Consider the following 21,273-nt stretch of genomic DNA (forward strand, 5'->3'; position numbering starts at 1 on the left):
TAACAATAGAAGGAATACCCAACTCATCATCAATGCTCTGTTCTGAGCCACTGGATTCACCATCCACATAAGAGTGACCTGCATTCACATCAAACATGGGCTGATCTACCTTCTCTTTTCCTTTTCGTGATACCTGCATACCACTATCTACATTGCTTTGAGAAGATTCTCTTGATCTCAATCTACCTATCCATGGCGAAGAATGTGAACCACTGCTAGAGGACGCTCCAGGTCCACTAATATTTTGTGACTAGTACTGTGAATTCTATGCAGCATTACCATTTTTTGCATCTACATCATCAATCACATTTACTGGTTTATACCAGCTACTCATCTCATCAAAAACAACATCTCTGCTCACCGTAAACTTGTGAGTAGAAGGGTTATAGCATCTATACCCTTTCTGCTGCAAAGAGTAACCAATAAAGATGCACTTCTCAGCTTTTGGATCCAACTTGGATCTCAACTCATCTGGCACATGAACATAGGCAATGCAACCAAAAATTTTCAAATGAGAAATATCTGGTTTCCTACCAGTATACCTCTCCTCTAGAGTCATCCCGTGTATTGCTGCAGTGGGAGTCCTGTTCATTATGTAGACTGCTGTAGCAACTGCCTCAGCCCAATAAAAATCTGGCAAGTCTTTTTCATTGAGCATGGCACGAGATACCTCTCCAATATGCCTGTTTTTCCTTTCTGCAATTCCATTTTGTTGTGGGGTATGACTGCATGAATATTGCTGCTTTATGCCATGCTCTTGCAGGAACCTTGCAAACTCATTTGAGAGGTACTCTCCCCCTCCATCTGACCTTAGGCATTTTATTTGCAGGCCTGTTTCTTTTTCAACCATCGCTTTAAGAGTTTTGAAATGCCCAAAAACTTTACTTTTCTTTTTCATAAAATACACCCAAACTTTTCTGCTATAGTCATCAATAAAAGTGATAAAATAATGACAGCCTCCAAGAGATGCAGCTTTAGTAGTGCACACATCAGAGTGGATTAATTCCAATGGCTTCTTACTCTCTTGAACATGTCTAGGAAATGGTTTCCTTACCTGTTTTCCAAACTGATAGGCTTCACATGCCTTATGCATTTCTGCAACCTTGAATTTAGGCAATCCTGCAAAAATATTTTGGGCCTGCATTGTTTTAAGTCGCTGTACATTAACATGACCAATGCGTTTATGCCAGATATCAATATCTGCAACTACACCGGTCCCATGTGCAAACATTGCTGCACTCAATTTGAGGCATGTCTGCATCCAATGTGAACATTCTGCCCTTCTTCTTTCCTTTTGCTATCAAGCGACCTTTATTTTTCATATCCTCAACAAAGCATCCATGAGGATTAAATCTGACCTGCAAGCCCTCCTCAACCATTTGACCAACAGAAACCAGATTCTTGGTGATATTCGGGACATGAAATACATCGGACAAGTATTTCTTTTTCCCATCCTGCATAGACAAGGGAATTTTTCCAATCTGCACAATAGGATGTGCAGTATCATCACCAGTCTCCACAAATCCTGGTTTTTCCATTTTTCTTGCATCCTCCATCCATTCTGCATGACCTGTCATGTGGTTTGATGCACCTGAGTCAACATACCACACTTCGTTGCTTTCTTCTACACTTGTGACAGAATTTTTCATGTGTTGCACCATAAACAAATGCTCATTTCTGTCATCACCCTGTCTACTAGAAGATGCATAATTTCCTTGTTGCAGTTTTCCATTCATGATGTCATTCTGCTTTTTATAACAGTCTTTAGCCATATGACCCATATTACCACAGTAGTAGCATTCAACATTACTGTTTGCATTTTGGCCTCTTTGCCATCCACCACGACCTCTTTGGCTCCCCCTGCCTCTAGAATTACCACGTCCTCCTCCATAGGACTGATTTTCTTGAGTTTGCTGCATATTCTGATTTCTACCACGGCCTCCAAATCAGCCTTCTCTACCTCTGCCTCTACCTCTTCCAGCATTTGAGTAGAAGACAGCTTCCTTTGAAGTTCCTCCTGAAGAAGATGCACCACCATTTCTCTGCTCCTCAGAAATTAGAAGAGCAATCAATTCCTCAAAATCAGGAAATCTTTCACGAACTGAAATGGATGTCTGAAACTGTGCATAATCCTTTCCTAGACCATTCAAGGTCACAGAAACTAAATCATCATCTTCCACTGGCGACCCAATGGAAGCAAGTGCATCTGCAATCTTCTTCACCTTCATGTGGTAGTCATTGATGCTCATATTTTCTCTTTGCACATTATGCAACTCTTGCTTGAGCTGCATTTTCCTGGCTTGCGTATTTGTGCTATACATTTTTGACAAAGTATCCCATGCCTCCTTTGGCGTACTTACATCCTGAATATGCACAATCATAGAGTCTGAAATGCTGATAGACAGCCAATACATAACTTTCCTAGCTCTCTCATGCCATGCTTTAAATGTCTGCATTTGCTGTTGATTGGGAACATCAGGAAGAGCTGGTTCTTCTTCATTTCCTGCAACAAATTCCCAATATCCTTTTCCCATAAGGAAATTTGTCATTCTAAACTTCCATGCTTGGAAGTTGTTCTTGTCAAGCTTTTCAGTTACAATCTGTGAAAGAGAATCAGACGCCGTTACAGAACACTGCAAAAAATTCTGTCACTGCAAAAAACACAGCTTCACCCTCACAAGGGAAAATCTACAAAACTAGTGAAAGTGGTATTTGACCACACAGTCACTTCCTAGTGACGATTTTGCATATACAGGAACCAAGGATGATTCTGTAACTCCCAATGTCTCTGCACACAAGCATACGATGCAATTTCTGTGGTAACTTTTCACCGACCTGTAGAACAATGGCTGCACAATATAAAACTGGGCCTTTTCCTGAGTGCGTGTAGAAAACTTCCCCTCCAAAACAGGCCCCGAAATGGCCTCAAATTTAAAAAAAAGGGTTGCCAAGGGCTAAATCCCTTACCCGCAGCATATACTGCCCTCTTGCTTCACCGCGAAGGGCGTCTCAACCTGAGACAATGCACTCTTTCAATTTCCAGCTGTGCTATCTGTAGAGATCTGCTCCCAAAACAGAAAATGAAAGCAACACTGCTCCTCTTACCTGAACACTACGAGCTTGGCTTGCTTTCTTGAGCTCCTTACCACGAACAAGTCCCTGATACCATGTCAAGATTGTGGGAGAGAAGGAAGGAGTCTCACTTGTAGCTTTCTTGCTTGCACAATGGGGGAATACACACAAAGGTGGAGGCTGAAAACAGTTTTCCTCTTCTTAGTGGTGTAAGCCAAAAAGAAGTCAAGTACATAGAAATAGAAGAACCCTATATATGGGTCTCAAACCAAACTCAACTAACTAAGGTGGCATACTAACTGAGCCATGAACTAGAGTAGATAAGGATAGCTGTCATCTAGCTATTATTCATGGGCAGTGTACCAACCGCAACTGCAACAACTGACAAGTCAGTGACATAAATGCACAACGGTCACCTTGGCATATCACGAGTAGAGCTTGATATCTCAACAAGCACATGCAAGAGCAAGATCTCAATACTTTTTCAAATCTAGTGAGCATACTATGAGTGACAATGTCCCCCTGATGACCAACAATGGTGGCTCTACTACAACTAATAATGGTGGTACTACTATCACCAACAATGTGGCCCTACTGTGATCAATAATGATGGCCAGTCTATTGAGAATGATGGCCCACCATTGTCTATAAATGGTAGTCTATGTACTCTAGTTGCTCCAGCTCCCACTATTGCTCCAGCTAGTAATAAACACCCTTCAAATATATGAGCTCAAGGACGTGTGCTACATGAGGTGGGAGGATCTTTCTACAAATCCTTGAGCTCCTTAAGGATGCATTTGGAGGCCATCAATGAGGAGCAGTGAGGGAAGGCATGGAGGAGTCCAGTCAGAGTGAAAACTAAAGATTTAGGGGCGATCGATATCGAAACATTGACCTTCCCAGTACGTTTTTGATGGGCAATGCTCCCTGTTTGATGCATATCATAAGTGATTGGCTCTGCAATGAAATCTTCTTCTCGTACAATACCTTTTTTGCGATGAGGAGTAGTGAGGGAAGGCACGAAGGAGGCTAGTCAGAGTGAAAACACAAGATTCGAGGGCAGCCAATATCGAAAAGCTGACCTTCCCAGTATGTTTTTGACTGGCAATGCTCCCTGTTCGATGCATACCATAAGCGATTGGCTTTGCAATGAAATCTTCTTCTCGTACAATACCTTTTCTGCAATGATTCGATCCCCAACTTTGAAGGGTTCTCTCTAGGAACGCGGATTTCAGCCGCTCACAGGCAACTCTCTGTGTGTGTAAATTTGAGCTGGCAATGCAGCCCTAGTACACGTGCTCATCACAAACATGGATGAGTTTTGGAATATATTAGTATGGATTTTGTAGTTGGACTTTTGACTATGCAAGGAGGTTATGATTCAAATCTAGTGACTATGGATATGCTTATAAAGGTTACTCACATCATTCTTGTGAAAACTACTTTCAAAGCATATGACATTTCCAAGTTGTTTGTCAAGGATATTTTTTAATTGCATGGGTTTCCAAAAAGGGATTGTCAGCAACGAGGATTCATTAACTACTTCTAAATTATGGACTTGTCTCTTTCAAGCCATTGACACACAACTCTATTTCAATACTTCTTATCATCCTCAAACTAATGGGCAAATTGAAAGAGTCAATCAACTACTACAAGATATTCTAAGAGCCTATTGCATTAGGGAGCCCAAGAGATGGATTGTATATTTACCCTTGGTAAAATTTACCTACAACACTTTGTACCAACAAAGAAATAATATGACCCAATTTGAGGCATTGTGCATGTAAGATTTCTTGTCTCATCTCAACTTCTCAGATCCAACCATAAGGGTCAAAGCATCTAATATAATGCTAGATGAAATGGAAGATCAGACCAAAGCAATCCACCAAGATATCAAGTCAACACAAGACTAGTAGAAGGTCTATGTTGATCCCAAGAGGACTCCTTGATTTTTCAAGGATGGAGACATGGTATTTTTAAGATTTTAACCAAAAAATAGTTCCTTATCCCTTGGAAAATTCTAAAAAATCAATCCAATATATTGTGGGTCCTACAAGGTTATCAAAAGTTTTAGTAGAAATGCCTATAGATTATAACTTTTGCCTTATCTCAAAGTTCTTAATGTATTTTATGTCATCCTTCTGAAGCCTTATGTTTCCAACCATAATCATGTTCTAGATGATGGATCTCAAAACTTCAAGGTAATTGCAAGGAAACATTGTTGTAGAGGTGAGCTCAAGCTCAACCTCCAAGACCCATGGACCGAGCGTTTTCAAGCTGAGCACTAAAGGCTACCTCTCACATAGCTGATGCACTATCTCTCTCTACGAGTGTAGTGAGCTTATCTCCAAGCCCAATTGAGTTTCCTCCTCTCTCAAGCACTCCGGTAGCTCCATGATCCAAGTACAAGCTTCACAAGAGCTTGATCCTCATGCTCTACACTCCAAGCTCCATTGCCACGAGCAAGACAAGAGAGGAGAAGAGAAGATAAGAAGAGAGGAGAAGATGGAGAGCTTCTTCAACACGGTCCCTCACCCTCACACACTCACTCCCTCGCACTCTCACACCCTCTCTCAAGAACAATCTCAAGCAAGCAAGAGCAAGAAGAAGATGATGAAGAGGAGAGCTACTTTTGGCCACACACAAGAATGAGCTCCTCATTTATATACAAAACCCTAAATCCCTTTTGGGCGGTCATCCCCTTTTTGGTTTGGGGGCCATTCCTCCAACCCTTCTCATCCTCTTTCCCTATTGGCATGGCCTCAACCCGTGCCTCTAACCATTTACAATTTTCACAGTGCTCTTTTATAAAATAAATCATGGTGCGCCCCATGTGCTCTTTTATAAAAGTATTGACTTGCGCTTTTTCTTATGCGCCTCTCTCCTTGATTTAGGACTTTTTTTGCACTTCTTGTGTTTTCAGATTTTTCTTGGTGAGCCTTCTTTTTTTGTTTTACTTTTTCCTTGGCCTTGACTTCTGCTTTAGAGTTGGTGTTTTGGGGATTCTGCACATGACGTGGGCTTGCATAATAATAAAGGACAAGAGTTCAGAGTTGAGTATTGATGAAGAGCTGACGGTACTTTTGTTGGAGTCTTCAATACCTACAATTGAAAACCTCTCATATGGTCTCTCCCTAGGGATTAGTGCTAGTCTTCTTATCATGCAAAAGACGTAGTTTGATTAGTTTGGGAGACAGGTCGACAAACTCTAAGCAAGCCGAGAGTATTGTCCTGCAGGACCCAAACTATGTATAGATTGTGGTGCATATATTATGTGAGTGCACGTGTGTACTTAGATATTACGTAGTTAGAAGACTATTGGTTAGGTTTCTCATAGCAATGTGTGGATGAAGTGAGGGTTCAATGGGGTGGAAAAATTTGTTGATGTTGAGGAGAAGTACACTTGAAGGCTTCTTGAGACATCATTTGTGATTTTGACAACATGATGTAGCATACTTGAGCTCATGAACACATTTTGGTAGTTGGTGGCTACTTATAATATTTGAAGAAGGATCTACTTCAAGTTCATCTTCAGAGACTCGGCATTGGGCCGAGGAGATAGTTCACCTATGGGTGGACATTGAGGGGGGTTGTTAGATATGATCAATGCCCCACCCTCATTAGTGCCACCAATGACCCATGGTGCTCAAAGTTGTAAGGCCTCCATTATGAGGAGAAGCCAAATGTGAGCTCGGACATTGGTTGAGTGCTGACTTGTATATCAGATGAGGTCTATGTGACCGGATGGCAAAAAGGTAACCGTTGTGGGTCTAATCTTTGGGTTAGATGGAGTGGTTAAGCTAGTAGCAACTCGAGGCATATTGCATCGAGTTGCGGGGTAAGGGAGTTAAAAGGGACCCCTGGCTACCTGCGGCCCCTGGCTGGGGGGTCCCAAGGGGGCCAGTGCCCCCCCCTGGCAGGGGTCCAGGGGAAGCACCCCCGGCCCGATGGTAAAGAGAATATTCCCTGGAATATTCCTTGACCGACTAGTGGAGGCTCATATGGTAGCTCGGTCAAGCCGACCTAACGGCCTTCGCGGGCTATAAAAGCTAAACCCCTTCACAGCAATCGATGATTCATCTTTCACCCAGTCAGAGTTGTTGTTCTAGCTAGCCTTAAGATCTTCACCTATCTTCTGTCTAGATCGCCATCTAAGCTTTACACAGTGTAAGTGCACAGGTGGACAGAGCCATCTTTGTATAAGTTGTTTGGAGCTAAAGAATTTATTGATTCTCCTCTTATCTGTTGTGTACTCTCTATCTCTTTCTCAGATTCTGTTCGCTGCGCCGTGTAATTTTTTACATGGTATTAGAGCCTAGGGGGCTCTAGAGATCGGAGAGTGTGCAAGAGGCAAAGGCTTCAACAGCAAATAGAAACTATGTCGACTTCCGAAAGCGGTTCTGGCGCATCAAGTGGTGGAGGAGGTGGTGCTGCTATACTGGATATTCAAACTTTGAGGATTCATCCACCAACCTTCAGTGAAGGCAAGTTAGATGGTACAAACTACACCTTTTGGAAGTTCAAAATTACAACTATCCTTGATTCTTATGAGCTTCTGGAGACTGTGCTGGGGACTGACGTAGAACCACAGCCTACCCCCGACCCTTCAAATTCTAGTGTGATGATTCCTCTGAATGTAGATCTTATACAAGCTTGGAAACGAAGGAATGCAAGTGCATTGTGTGCCTTAGTTACAAGCTGTTCTGACTTTGATTCAGCATACAACCAAAGCATCAAAGGCTTGGAATGTACTAAGGAGTCAGTATGAAACACGAAACGAAATAGGGATTCAAAACTTGGAGAATCAACTAGTAGTGGAGAAGTTTGCTGAAGGAGAGACGATTGAAGCATTCATCGCTTGGATTAAGAATATGCGCAACCAGATGGCTGGTGCTGGGATACAAAGACTAGCGAAGAGCTAGCTCGGAAGTGTCTTCAGATTTGTCCACAAAAGTTTGATGGACTAGTAACTACCCTTAATACTCAGGTGAGACCTCAAGCTTTGACTTTTGAGGAGTTTTGTGCATTATTGATGGAGGAGGAGTTGAGGCTGAAAGCCCAAGAAGGAAGCAACAATGGAGATGCTACATTCTCTGCCAATGCAAAAGGCAAAGTTGGTTCCTCCACCAAAAATAATGGTGACAAAAAGAAGAAGGTCGTCCACATATAGGACAATCACTACAGACTTTTTACCATCCCTGTAAACATACAAGTTAGCATCTGAGGCACATCTTTTGAAGTTTAGGTTTAAAAATAACTTATCTATCTGCTGGTACCATGCTCTGGGGGCTTGTTTTGTCAAGATTGTGAGAGAGAAGGAAGGAGTCTCACTTGAAGCTTTCTTGCTTGCACAATGGGGGAATACACACAAGGGTGGAGGCTGAAAACAATTTTCCTCTTCTTAGTTGTGTAAGCCAAAAGAACTCAAGTACAAAGAAATAGAAGAACCCTATATATGGGTCTCAAACCAAACTCAACTAACTAAGGTGGCATACTAACTGAGCCATGAACTAGAGTAGATAAGGATAGCTATCATGTAGCTATTATTCATGGGCAGTGTACCAACCACGTCTGCAACTGACAAGTCGGTGACATAAATACACAACGGTTACACTGGCGTATCACGAGTGGAGCTCGATATCTCAACACTCCCCCTCGAGCTCAATCCCAATTCCTGCACACCAAGCAGGTCTCTAAACTTGCGCAGCTTCTCTGCGCCCAATGCCTTCGTAAATATGTCAGCTACCTGATCCTCTGTGCTGACATAAACTAGATCAATAAGACCTAGTAAAACCCTCTCTCGCACATAGTGATAATGCACCTCAATGTGCTTTGTTCTAGCATGATAGACTGGGTTATTTGCCAAGTGTATACTACTCATGTTGTCACAATAAATGACAACTGGCCCATCTGTAGACTGATGCATATCATAAAGTAGCTTATGCAACCAAGCTACCTCACATGCAGCCATTGATGCACCCTTGTACTCAGCCTCTGTGCTCGACAAGGCAACTATAGGCTGTTTCTTGCTGCTCCAAGTGACTGCAGTACTCCCAAAAGAGAACACATATCCACTGGTAGATCGTCTATCATAGATACTACCAGTCCAATCAGCATCAGTGTATCCATGCAACTGTATCTGAACCCAAGTCTCATAAAATAGTCCATACTGCAATGTGGACTTCACATACCTGAGTATGCGTCTAGCCACATCCAAATGTGGTTTCCTTGGAGCCTGCATAAATTGTCTTACCAATCCAACAGCATAGCTCAAATCTGGCCTGGTAATAGTCATATAAATCAAACTTCCTACTATGTGTCTGTACATAGTAGGGTCTTCTAGAAGCTCACCTGCATCTGTGCTCAGCTTCACATTCTGCTCCAAAGGAACTGAAATAGGCTTACAGCCTGTCATCCCATATTTGGACAGCATGTCCAATCCATACTGCCTCTGCAAGAGCTGTATCCCACTTCGTGATCTAATCACCTCAATGCCCAAGAAATAACACAGCTCTCCCAAATCCTTCATCTCAAACTTCTGCTTCAATAGCATTTTCACATGAAGGATATCTTCATCACTGTCACCTGTCATAATCAAATCATCAACATAAATGACAAGTAGCATAATACCTTTCTCTGTTTTTCTCACATAAAGTGAGAAATCTACCTTGGAAATTTGAAAGCCAATAGTGACAAGATACTGTCCTATCTTGTCAGACCATGCTCTAGGTGCTTGCTTCAAGCCATACAAGGCTTTCTTCAACTTGCAAACAAACTCAGGATGAACAACATGCACATAACCTGGTGGCTGCTCCATATAGATCTCTTCTTGCAAATCACCATGCAAGAAGGCATTCTTTACATCCATCTGATGTAAAGACCATCCCTTTGATGCAGCCATAGCAGTGACTGCTCTTATGGTTGCCATCCTTGCAACCGGACTGAATGTTTCTTCATAGTCAATGCCATATGTTTGTGCATACCCCTTGACTACTAATCTTGCCTTGTATCTATTCACAGAACCATCTGCATTGTGCTTCACCTTATAAACCCACTTACAGCCAATTGCATTTTTACCTTTAGGCAAAGGTACCAATTCCCATGTAGCATTTGCTTCCAAGGCATCCATTTCTTCATCCATGGCTTTCTCCCATTTTTCTTTTCCCATAGCTTGCTCAAAAGAAGCGGGTTCTGGTTTCTGTATCACTTTGACCATATATGCATAGTGAATGGCTGTAAATCCATCATATTTCAGCCTATCCACAGGATACCTAGCTCTCGTACACTTGCGCAAAGTAGGTTCACTCCCAGGTGCTCTCAAAACATCCCTGGTCTTCCTTACTCCAGGTGTAACAATAGAAGGAATACCCAACTCATCATCAATGCTCTGTTCTGAGCCACTGGATTCACCATCCACATAAGAGTGACCTGCATTCACATCAAACATGGGCTGATCAACCTTCTCTTTTCCTTTTCGTGATACCTGCATACCACTATCTGCATTACTTTGAGAAGATGCTCATGATCTCAATCTGCCTGTCCATGGCGAAGAATGTGAACCACTGCTAGAGGACGCTCCAGGTCCACTAATATTTTGTGACTGCTGCTATGAATTCTGTGTAGCATTACCATTTTGTGCATCTACATCATCAATCACATTTACTGGTTTATACCAGCTACTCATCTCATCAAAAACAACATCTCTGCTCACTGTAAACTTACGAGTAGAAGGGTTATAGCATCTAAGCCCTTTTTGCTGCAGAGAGTAACCAATAAAGATGCACTACTCAGCTTTTGGATCCAACTTGGATCTCAACTCATCTGGCACATGTACATAGTCAATGCAACCAAAAATTTTCAAATGAGAAATATCTGGTTTCCTACCAGTATACCTCTCCTCTGGAGTCATTCCATGTATTGCTGCAGTGGAAGTCCTGTTCATTATGTAGACTGCTGTAGCAACTGCCTCAGCCCAATAAAAATCTGGCAAGTCTTTTTCATTGAGCATGGCACGAGATACCTCTCCAATATGCCTGTTTTTCCTTTCTGCAATTCCATTTTGTTGTGGGGTATGACTGCATGAATATTGCTGCTTTATGCCATGCTCCTGTAGGAACCTTGCAAACTCATTTGAGAGGTACTCTCCCCCTCCATCTGACCTTAGGCATTTTATCTGCAGGCCTGTTTCTTTTTCAACCATCGCTTTAAGAGTTTTGAAATGCCCAAAAACTTCACTTTTCTTTTTCATAAAATACACCCAAACTTTTATGCTATAGTCATCAATAAAACTGACAAAATAATAACAGCCTCCAAGAGATGCAGCTTTAGTTGTCCACACATCAGAGTGGATTAATTCCAATGGCTTATTACTCTCTTGAACATGTCTAGGAAATGGTTTCCTTGCCTGTTTTCCAAACTGACAGGCTTCACATACCTTATGCATTTCTACAACCTTGAATTTTGGTAAACCTGCAACAATATTTTGGGCCTGCATTGATTTAAGTCACTGTACATTAACATGACCAATGCGTTTATGCCAGATATCAATATCTGCAACTACACCGGTCCCATGTGCAAACATTGCTGCACTCAATTCAGACATGTCTGCATCCAATGTAAACATTCTGCCCTTCTTCTTTCCTTTTGCTATCAAGCGACCTTTATTTTTCATATCCTCAACAAAGCATCCATGAGGATTAAATCTGACCTGCAAGCCCTACTCAACCATTTGACCAACAGAAACCAGATTCTTGGTGATATTCGGGACATGAAATACATCGGACAAGTATTTCTTTTTCCCATCCTGCATAGACAAGGGAATTTTTCCAATCTGCACAATAGGATGTGCAGTATCATCACCAGTCTCCACAAATCCTGGTTTTTCCATTTTTCTTGCATCCTCCATCCATTCTGCATGACCTGTCATGTGGTTTGATGCACCTGAGTCAACATACCATACATCATTGTTTTCTTCTGCACTTGTCACAGAATTGTTCATGTGCTGCACCATAAACAAGTGCTCATTTCTGTCATCACCCTGTCTACTAGAAGATGCATAACTTCCTTGTTGCAGTTTTCCATTCATGATGTCATTCTGCTTTTTATAGCAGTCTTTAGCCATATGACCCATTTTACCACAATAGTAGCATTCAACATTACTGTTTGTATTTTGGCCTCTTTGCCATCCACCACGACCTCTTTGGCTCCCCCTGCCTCTAGAGTTACCACGTCCTCCTCCATAGGACTGGTTTTCTTGAGTTTGCTACATATTCTGATTTCTGCCACGGCCTCCAAATCGGCCTCCTCTACCTCTGCCTCTACCTCTTCCAACATTTGAGTAGAAGACAGCTTCTTTTGAAGTTCCTCCTGAAGAAGATGCACCACCATTTCTCTGCTCCTCAGAAATAAGAAGAGAAATCAACTCCTCAAAATCAGGAAATCTTTCACGGACAGAAATGGATGTTCGGAACTGTGCATAATCCTTTCCTAGACCATTCAAGGTCACGGAGACTAAATCATCATCTTCCACTGGCGACCCAATGGAAGCAAGTGCATCTGCAATCTTCTTCACCTTCATGTGGTAGTCAATGATGCTCATACTTTCTCTTTGCACATTATGCAACTCTTGCTTGAGCTGCATTTTCCTGGCTTGCGTATTTGTGCTATACATTTTTGACAAAGTATCCCATGCCTCCTTTGGCGTACTTGCATCCTAAATTTGCACAATCATAGAGTCTCAGATACTGATAGACAGCCAATACATAACTTTCCTAGCTCTCTCATGCCATGTTTTGAATGCCTGCATTTGCTGTTGATTGGAAACATCAGGAAGAACTGGTTCTTCTTCATTTCCTGCAACAAATTCCCAATATCCTTTTCCCATAAGAAAATTTGTCATTCTAAACTTCCATGCTTGGAAGTTGTTCTTGTCAAGCTTTTCACTGACAATCTGTGAAAGAGAATCAGACGCCATTACAGAACACTGCAAAAAATTCTGTCACTGCAAAGAACACAGCTTCAGCCTCACAAGGGCAAATCTGCAAAACTGACGAAAGTGGTATTTGACCACACAGTCACTTCCTAGTGACGATTTTGCATCAACAGGCAATAGGGATGATTCTGTAACTCCCAATGTCTCTGCGCACAGGCATACAATGCAATTTCTACAGTAACTTTTTACAGACCTGCAGAACAGTGGTCGCACAGCATAAAACTAGGCCTTTTCCTGAGTGCGTGCAGAAAACTTCCGCCTCCAAAACAGGCCATGAAATGGCCTCAAATCAAAAAAACAAGGTCGCCCAGGGCTAAAGCCCTTTCCCGCAGCATATACTGCCCTCTTGCTTCACCGCAAAGGGCGTCTCAACCTGAGACAATGCACTCCTGCACTTTCCGGCTGTGCTACCTACAGAGATCTGCTCCCAAAATAGAAAATGAAAGCAACACTGCTCCTCTTACCAGAACACCGCGAGCTTGGCTTGCTTTCTTGAGCTCCTTACCACGAACAAGGCTCTGATACCATGTCAAGATTGTGGGAGAGAAGGAAGGTGTCTCACTTGAAGCTTTCTTGCTTGCACAATGGGGGAATACACACAAGGGTGGAGGCTGAAAATAGTTTTCCTCTTCTTAGTTGTGTAAGCCAAAAGAACTCAAGTACAAAGAAATAGAAGAACCCTATATATGGGTCTCAAACCAAACTCAACTAACTAAGGTGGCATACTAACTGAGCCATGAACTAGAGTAGATAAGGATAGCTATCATGTAGCTATTATTCATGGGCGGTGTACCAACCGCATCTGCAACTGACAAGTCGGTGACATAAATACACAACGGTCACCCTGGCGTATCACGAGTGGAGCTCGATATATCAACATGTTTTAGCCCATACAATGCCTTCTTCAACTTATACACTTTGTTCTCAGAATGGGGGGCCTCAAACCTTGGTGGCTGAGCCACGTACACCTCCTCCTTGAGGTCACCATTTAAGAACACTGACTTAACATCCATTTGGTACACTTGCTACTTCTTGTGGGCAGTCATTGCAAGTACCCTGTGAATAGTGGTCATTTTGGCAATTGGGACAAATGACTCTTTAAAATCAAACCCTTCAACTTGTGAAAATCCTTGGTCAACCAGTCTAGCTTTGTACTTTTCTAAGGTACCATCAACCTTGTACTTTACCTTTCAAATCCACTTGGTTCCAATAACCTTCCGCTTTGTTGGTCGATCCACTAGCTCCCAAGTGTCATTCTTCATTATGCTGCCATACTCCGCTTGCATAGTAGCCTTCCATGATGGATCTGCAAGTGCTTCTTCTAAGTCAGTTGGCTCCTTTACTTCTCTCATAAACTCAACCATCAAGGCCGTATTGACTATGTGAGCAGAAGCCCTCCTTTGCTCCTCTATTCTCCGAGACCTCCTTGATCCGTCTGCCTTCTCCTCAACAGATGCAGGCATAGGATTATTGTGGTCATAGAGCTACTTCACCCAGCGTGGCAATGGCTTTTCCGGTGGGGTGATGCCAGGTTGAACTTTTTCCTCATCATCTGAAGATGATGCTTCCTCCTCCTTAAGGATAGGGATAACTCTCGGGACAGGTTCATAGTGGACTACTTCTTCGCTTGATGATAAAGTGGAAGAACTTGCCTTCTCCTCCTCCACTGTATGTAGCTCCTCCTTGAACACCACATCACGGCTCGCGATGATCTTCTTTGCCTCTTCGTCATATAATTTGTAAGCCTTCTGCTCATCACTATAACCCAAGAAGATACATTTTTTGCTTTTTGCTTTTAACTTGTTTCTCTTCTCATCTGGAACATGTGCATAACATTCACATCCAAAAATTCTGAAATGTGAGACAGATGGTTTCTTACCAGTGTAAGCCTCATGAGGTATTTTTCCCTTGAGAGCCTTTGTGTAGCTCCGATTTAGAATGTAGACTGTAGTATTAACAGCTTCAGCCCAAAAATGGTTAGGCAATTCCTTGCCCTTTAGCATGCATCTTGCCATCTCGACAATGGTGCAATTCCTGCATTCCACAACACCGTTCTATTGAGGTGTGTGAGGCGTTGTCAATTGACGCTTGATCCCTTTGCTCTTGCAAAAGTCTTCAAACTCCTTTGAGTTAAACTCACCACCACCATCTATTCTAAATTTCTTCACACTTTTCCCTGTTTCATTCTCAATAAGTTTTAGCCATTCTTTAAACTTACCAAAAGCTTGAGCCTTATCACGAAGGAAGTACACCCACATCTTCCTACTATAGTCGTCGACACTCAACATAAAATAAGAAGATCCCCCCAAGGCCCATGTAGGCATCTTACCACACAAGTCAACATGCACCAACTCTAGAGGAGCCTGTGCTCTATTCTTGCTTTCTTGTGGAAATGCCTTTCTCTATTGCTTGCCCATCATATAAGCTTCACATGGTTCCTTCAATTCAGTTATTGTAGGTAGGTGAGCAACCATACCTTGCTTTTGAATCTCCTTCAACACTGCAAATCCGATGTGTCCAAACCTTTCATTCCAAAGCTTACTTGTGCCCACTCCAGCAGTGGCTATAAGAGCACTTAGCTCATACAGGTTGTTCCTTCTTTCTCCTTTGCCAACAATTGTGCTAGCACTATCAAGAATTTATACACCTGTCTTCTTGAACCTCACTTCATGACCAAGATCAGTTATGGCAACAATTGATAATAGATTTCTCTTGATTTTGGGAACATACAACACATTTGAAAGCTTTTTGACTTCACCATTTGCAGCAACAAAAGAAATAGTACGTGCCCGCAGCAGGGCATTTAGCATCATTTCCAACCATCACAGTGATGGATTCTTGTAGAGGTTGCATAGAACTGTATAGACCTTTCTTGTTGGTCATGTGACGGGAGGCCCCACTATCCAACACCCATGAGTCAGTGGTAGATTCTTCTTGGGCCGAGAAGCACACTTCCTCAATGGTCGCCATGAATAATTCCAACTCTTCTTCAGCCGTATTGGCTGTCTCTTTCCCTTTACTTTTAAGGGTACCATTCTTTTCATCTGCCTTCTTGACATGACAATCTGCAATTGCATGTCCTTTCTTCTTACAGTAGAAGCACTCTCCTTGAAACTTCTTCTTGCCACCCTTCTTCTTTTTGTCACCATCATTTTTGGTGGAGGAACCAACTTTGCCTTTTGCATTGGCAGAGAATGCAGCATCTCCATTGTTGCTTCCTTCTCGGGATTTTAGCCTCAACTCCTCCTCCATCAATAATGCACAAAACTCCTCAAAAGTCAAAGCTTGAGGTCTCACTTGAGTATTAAGTTAAGTTACTAGTCCATCAAACTTTTGTGGAAAAATCTGAAGACATCTCCGAGCTAGCTCTTCGCTAGTCTTTTGTATCCCAGTGCCAGCTTGATGGGTCGGGGGTAGGCTGTGGTTCTGCGTCAGTCCCTAGCACAGTCTCCAGGAGCTCATAAGAATCAAGGATAGTTGTAATTTTGAACTTCCACATGGTGTAGTTTGTACCATCTAACTTGCCTTCGTTGAAGGTTGGTGGACGAATCCTCAGTTGTTTATCATGTTTTGTCTATGGGTTCTATCCCACATGTATCTCTTTGGCATGCCCGTTTGGGCCATATGTCTTTGAAGGGAATGAAAATGCTTTCTGGTTTGCAGTACTTACCGACCCTTGATTATGCATGTTTTGATTCATGTGAGCATTGTCTTTATGGCAGGCAGACTAGGTCTACGCATAAGAATTCTGGTAGGCCACGCATGAGTGAGCCCTTGGCATTGGTACATTCGGATGTTTGTGGGCCCATGCCTTGTCAGTCTATGGGTGGTGCAAAGTATTTTGTTACTTTCATAGATGATTTTTCACGAAAAGTTTGGGCTTATCCCATTAAGCTGAAATCTGATGTCTTGGCTATGTTTTAGAGATGGCTTGCATTGGTTGAGAACCAATCTGGGTATAGGCTAAAATTCCTAAAAACAGATAATGGGGGTGAGTATGTCTCACGTGCTTTTGAGCAGTTATGTGATGAGAGGGGTATTAAGCGCCAGTTGACCACCCCCTACACCCCCCCAGAATGGTTTGGCTGAGCAGATGAACAGAACCATCCAAGAGCAAGTACATAGTATGCTTAGCCATGCAGACCTACCACAGAGCTTTTGGACTGAGGCAGTTAGTACAGCTGTGCATGTCATAAATAGATCACCTTCTCGTGGTTTGGATTTCCAGGTTGCAAAGAAGGTATGGACTGGAAAACCTCCCTCTTATGCACATCTCTGTGTCTTTGGATGTGAGACATTTTGCCATGTGCCTAGGGACAAGAGAAGTAAGCTGGATCCTAAGAGTGTCAAATGCATTTTCCTTGGTTATGGGGATGCAGGCGAGATGGGTTACCGTCTCTGGGATCCTTTGCACGGAAAGTCATCCGTAGTCATGATGTAGTCTTCCATGAAGACAAGATGCATCGGAAACCTGAGAGAGTTGTTGAGATCTGCATGGTCATATTTCAAGAGGAGCCGAGAGCTCCGACACAGCCAGTTGGACAACCTAAAGCTGCAGTAGATGCTCATGGTTAGGGTGTTGGACAGTCAGTTGGGTAGGCAGCAGAGCCTGTCGTAAACGGTCTACTAGAGACAGACGTCCACCTGATAGATTTCAGCCCTTTATGCATTATGTCTTGGTTACAGATGCAGGAGAGCCTTTCACCTATGATGAGGCTATGCGCAGGGGTGACAATCACTCCTGGGAGAGGGATATGCAGTCTGAGATAGACTCCTTGCATAAGAATGAGACTTGGGATTTAGTTTCCTTGCCTGAGGGCAAGAAGGCTTTGCCATGCAAGTGTGTGGACTTTGATGAGGTCTTTTCTCATGTGGTTAAGATGACCACCCTGCGCTTAGTCTTGGCTTTGGTTGCTCAGCTTGACTTGGATTTATGCTAGATGGATGTCAAGACGGCTTTCTTACATGGGGACTTGCATGATGAGATTTATATGGAGCAGCCTAAGGGCTTTGCAGAACCTGGCAGGGAGCACCTACTGTGCAAATTGAAGAAAAGTCTTTATGGCTTGAAGCAGGCACCTAGGGAGTGGTATCATAAGTTTGATGCCTTTATGCAGTCACAGGGCTACAACATGAGTGCTATGGATCTATGTCTTTACATGAAGAAAGCGCGTGATGGTTCTTTATTGATTTTGGTACTCTATGTGGATGATATGCTGATATCACGGAAAGCCCATGATGAGCTAGATGCTCTTAAGGCTCAGTTCGAGAAGAGCTTTGAGATGAAAGATCTGGGATAGACCGCTCACATACTTGGTATGCGTATTAGATGCGATAGGCATCAAGGACTCCTCTACTTGTCACAGAGGGAGTACATTCATAAAGTCCTTGAGCACTTTCTCATGCAGGACGTAAAGCCTATTGGCTATCCATTGCCTTCTTATGTGAAGGTATCACAGGCTAATTGTCTGCAGACAAATGAGTAGAGGGCTGAGATGGCCAAGATTCCCTATACATCCCCAATGGGCAGTCTTATGTATGCCATGATTGCCACTCGTCCAGATATTGCCTTTGCAGTTGGTGTTGTGGCATGCTATATGGCTACACCTGGCAAAAAGCATTGGGATGCCGTGAAGGGTATCATGAGGTACCTGAAGGGCATTGCAAATATGTGCATATACTATGGCAGCCAGGATACAAGAGTCATGGGGTACACTTACTCTGATTATGTAGGACATGCAAATAGTAGGAAGTCTACTTCCAGCTATGTATTCACCTATGCTGGAGGTGTTGTTTCTTGGATGTCAGGTTGCAGAAATGCACGGCCCTTTCTACTACAGAGGCTGAGTATGTTGCAGCCACTAAGGCTTGCAAGGAGGCCATTTGGTTGGGTCATTTGGTTGCTGACCTTGGTATTGATGCTACCCCTACATTGCATTCGGATTCAATGAGTGCTATTCAATTAGTTAAGAATCCCGATCTTCCATGTGAAGACAAAACACATTGAGGTGAGGTATCACTTCATATGTGGGGTCATTGAGGACAAGTTTGTTGATCTTGTCAAGACCTCGACTGACCATAATCCTGCAGATCTGCTCACGAAAAGCCTCTCTACGAGCGCTTTGCCTTCCTCTCTGTGTATTACTACACTGACAGTCATTGACTCTGCACACTATAGGTGGCGGGCACCCATCACCATCACTTTATTCTTTATTCTTTTAGTGACAATTTGAATAAAGAAAGACCCAGTCACACATTGTGGCTATTGGAGTTCCCATTTCTTGTCTCTCTCTTTCTTGCTCTTGCTCTCCCGCCATAGCTCTCGAGTGCAAGCTTCGATCCTTCTCACCTTTCAAAAAGTAAACCTGATTACCTTGGAAATGGGGCCTATAGATATTGAACTCAATTGTGATTGGTTGATGACATTAGGCAAAATCACTATGGATTTCTCACAGCTGTATATGGAGTTCATCTTCAATGTACAACTCTTCCATTTATAGGGAATTCCTAGTAGATCAGATTTGCAACTTATCACCTTTCAACAAGTCAAAAGGGAGTACAAGAGGCATTCACATATATTTTTTTTGCATTTGAATAAAGAGATGGAAGATCATCCCAATAATCCAGGAAGTCATCTAGCCTTGACAGCTCTTCTTGAGGAGTATAGGAATTTGTTTGAGGTGTCTACTTCATTATCTCCCAAGAGAGCAGTAAATCACCCTATTGATTTGGAGCCCAACTCAAAGCCAATCAATAAGCCACCTTATAGATTGTCTAAGTGTGAGTGAGAGGAAGAAGTCAAGCAAATCAAGGAACTCCTTGAGATGGGATTCATTGAACCAAGTTCTTCACCTTATGCATCTCCAATTTTGTTAGTCAAAAAGAAAGATGGATCTTTCAGGATGTGCATTGACTACAAAGATCTTAATAAGATCATAGTAAAGAATAGGCATCCAATACCCAGGATTGATGATTTGCTTGATGAGCTTAAGGGGGCTTGATTCTTTACAAAGATTGATTTGAGGTCAGGGTATCATTAGATTTGCATATGAGAGGGTGATGAAATCAATACTATTTTTAGGACTGATTGAGGGCTGTATCATTTCTTAGTGATGCCATTTGGGCTTACAAATACTCTAGCTACCTTCCAGAGCCCCATGAATAATAATTTGCAGCCTTTCCTCTTTTAGTTTGTCTTAGTCTTCTTTGATGACATTCTGATTTACAGTAAGACCCTTCAAGTTCACTTATCACACATGAGGAAGGTTTTTATGTATTGAGATATCACAAGCATTTTGCTAAGGAGAAGAAATGTTCTTTCATGCAGAGACTGATGAAGTGGAATACTTGGGACATATTGTCAATGAAAAAGGGATACAGACTGACCCTAAGAAGGTGCAATGTATAAAAGATTGGCCAACACCTACTACTACTACTTCTCTTAGAGGATTTCTTGGTCTATCTTCATTCTACCATCGATTTATCAAGCATTATCCAGCTATTGCAGCTCCTTTGACTAACAAGTTGAAGAAGGAAGCTTTATTTTGGGATGCTCTTGCAGATAGTAGCTTCACCCAGTTAAAGGAACTTCTTACTTCTTCTCCTATTCTAGTATGCCCAAATTTCTCGAAAGAATTTACCATACAGTGTGATGCCAATGGCCGAGGCATTGGGGTTGTTTCGTTAGAGGAGCATGGAGTGATTGCCTTTGAAAGCCCTAAGCTTATAGATAAAAAAAATGGCCATGAATGTTTATGACTAAGAGATGTTGGCTATCTTGTATGCAATAAAGAAATGGCACCATTATTTGTATGGTAGCCGAGAATCCAGAGTCCAAAGTGATCACAGGGTTCTTAAGTATTTCCTTACTCAATCCAATCTTACTCCTAAGCAGCGTAGGTGGATAGCTACATTGCAGAATTATGATTTTGACATCACTCATACGAGGGGTAAAGACAATATAGTGGATGATTCTCTTTCTTGTATGTGGGCTTGCAAAGTTTCAGCAATGACTGAGCTACATAGTGATTGGATTGAAGAACTACACGAAGCTTATCTTTTGGATGAAGAGCTCAGCCATATTTTTCAGAAATTACAACAAGGTCTCATGGAAGATAATTTGCATTATCAGCTGAATCTCATTCTATCATTGAATATTTGATCAAATGGAGAGGTTTACCACCTGAGGAAGCTTCTTGGAGGCTTGATTC

The sequence above is a fragment of the Lygodium microphyllum genome, chromosome 15, assembly GCF_053477565.2.
Source record: "Lygodium microphyllum isolate KBCC chromosome 15, Lygodium_microphyllum_v1.1.10, whole genome shotgun sequence".
Taxonomy (NCBI): Eukaryota; Viridiplantae; Streptophyta; class Polypodiopsida; order Schizaeales; family Lygodiaceae; genus Lygodium; species Lygodium microphyllum.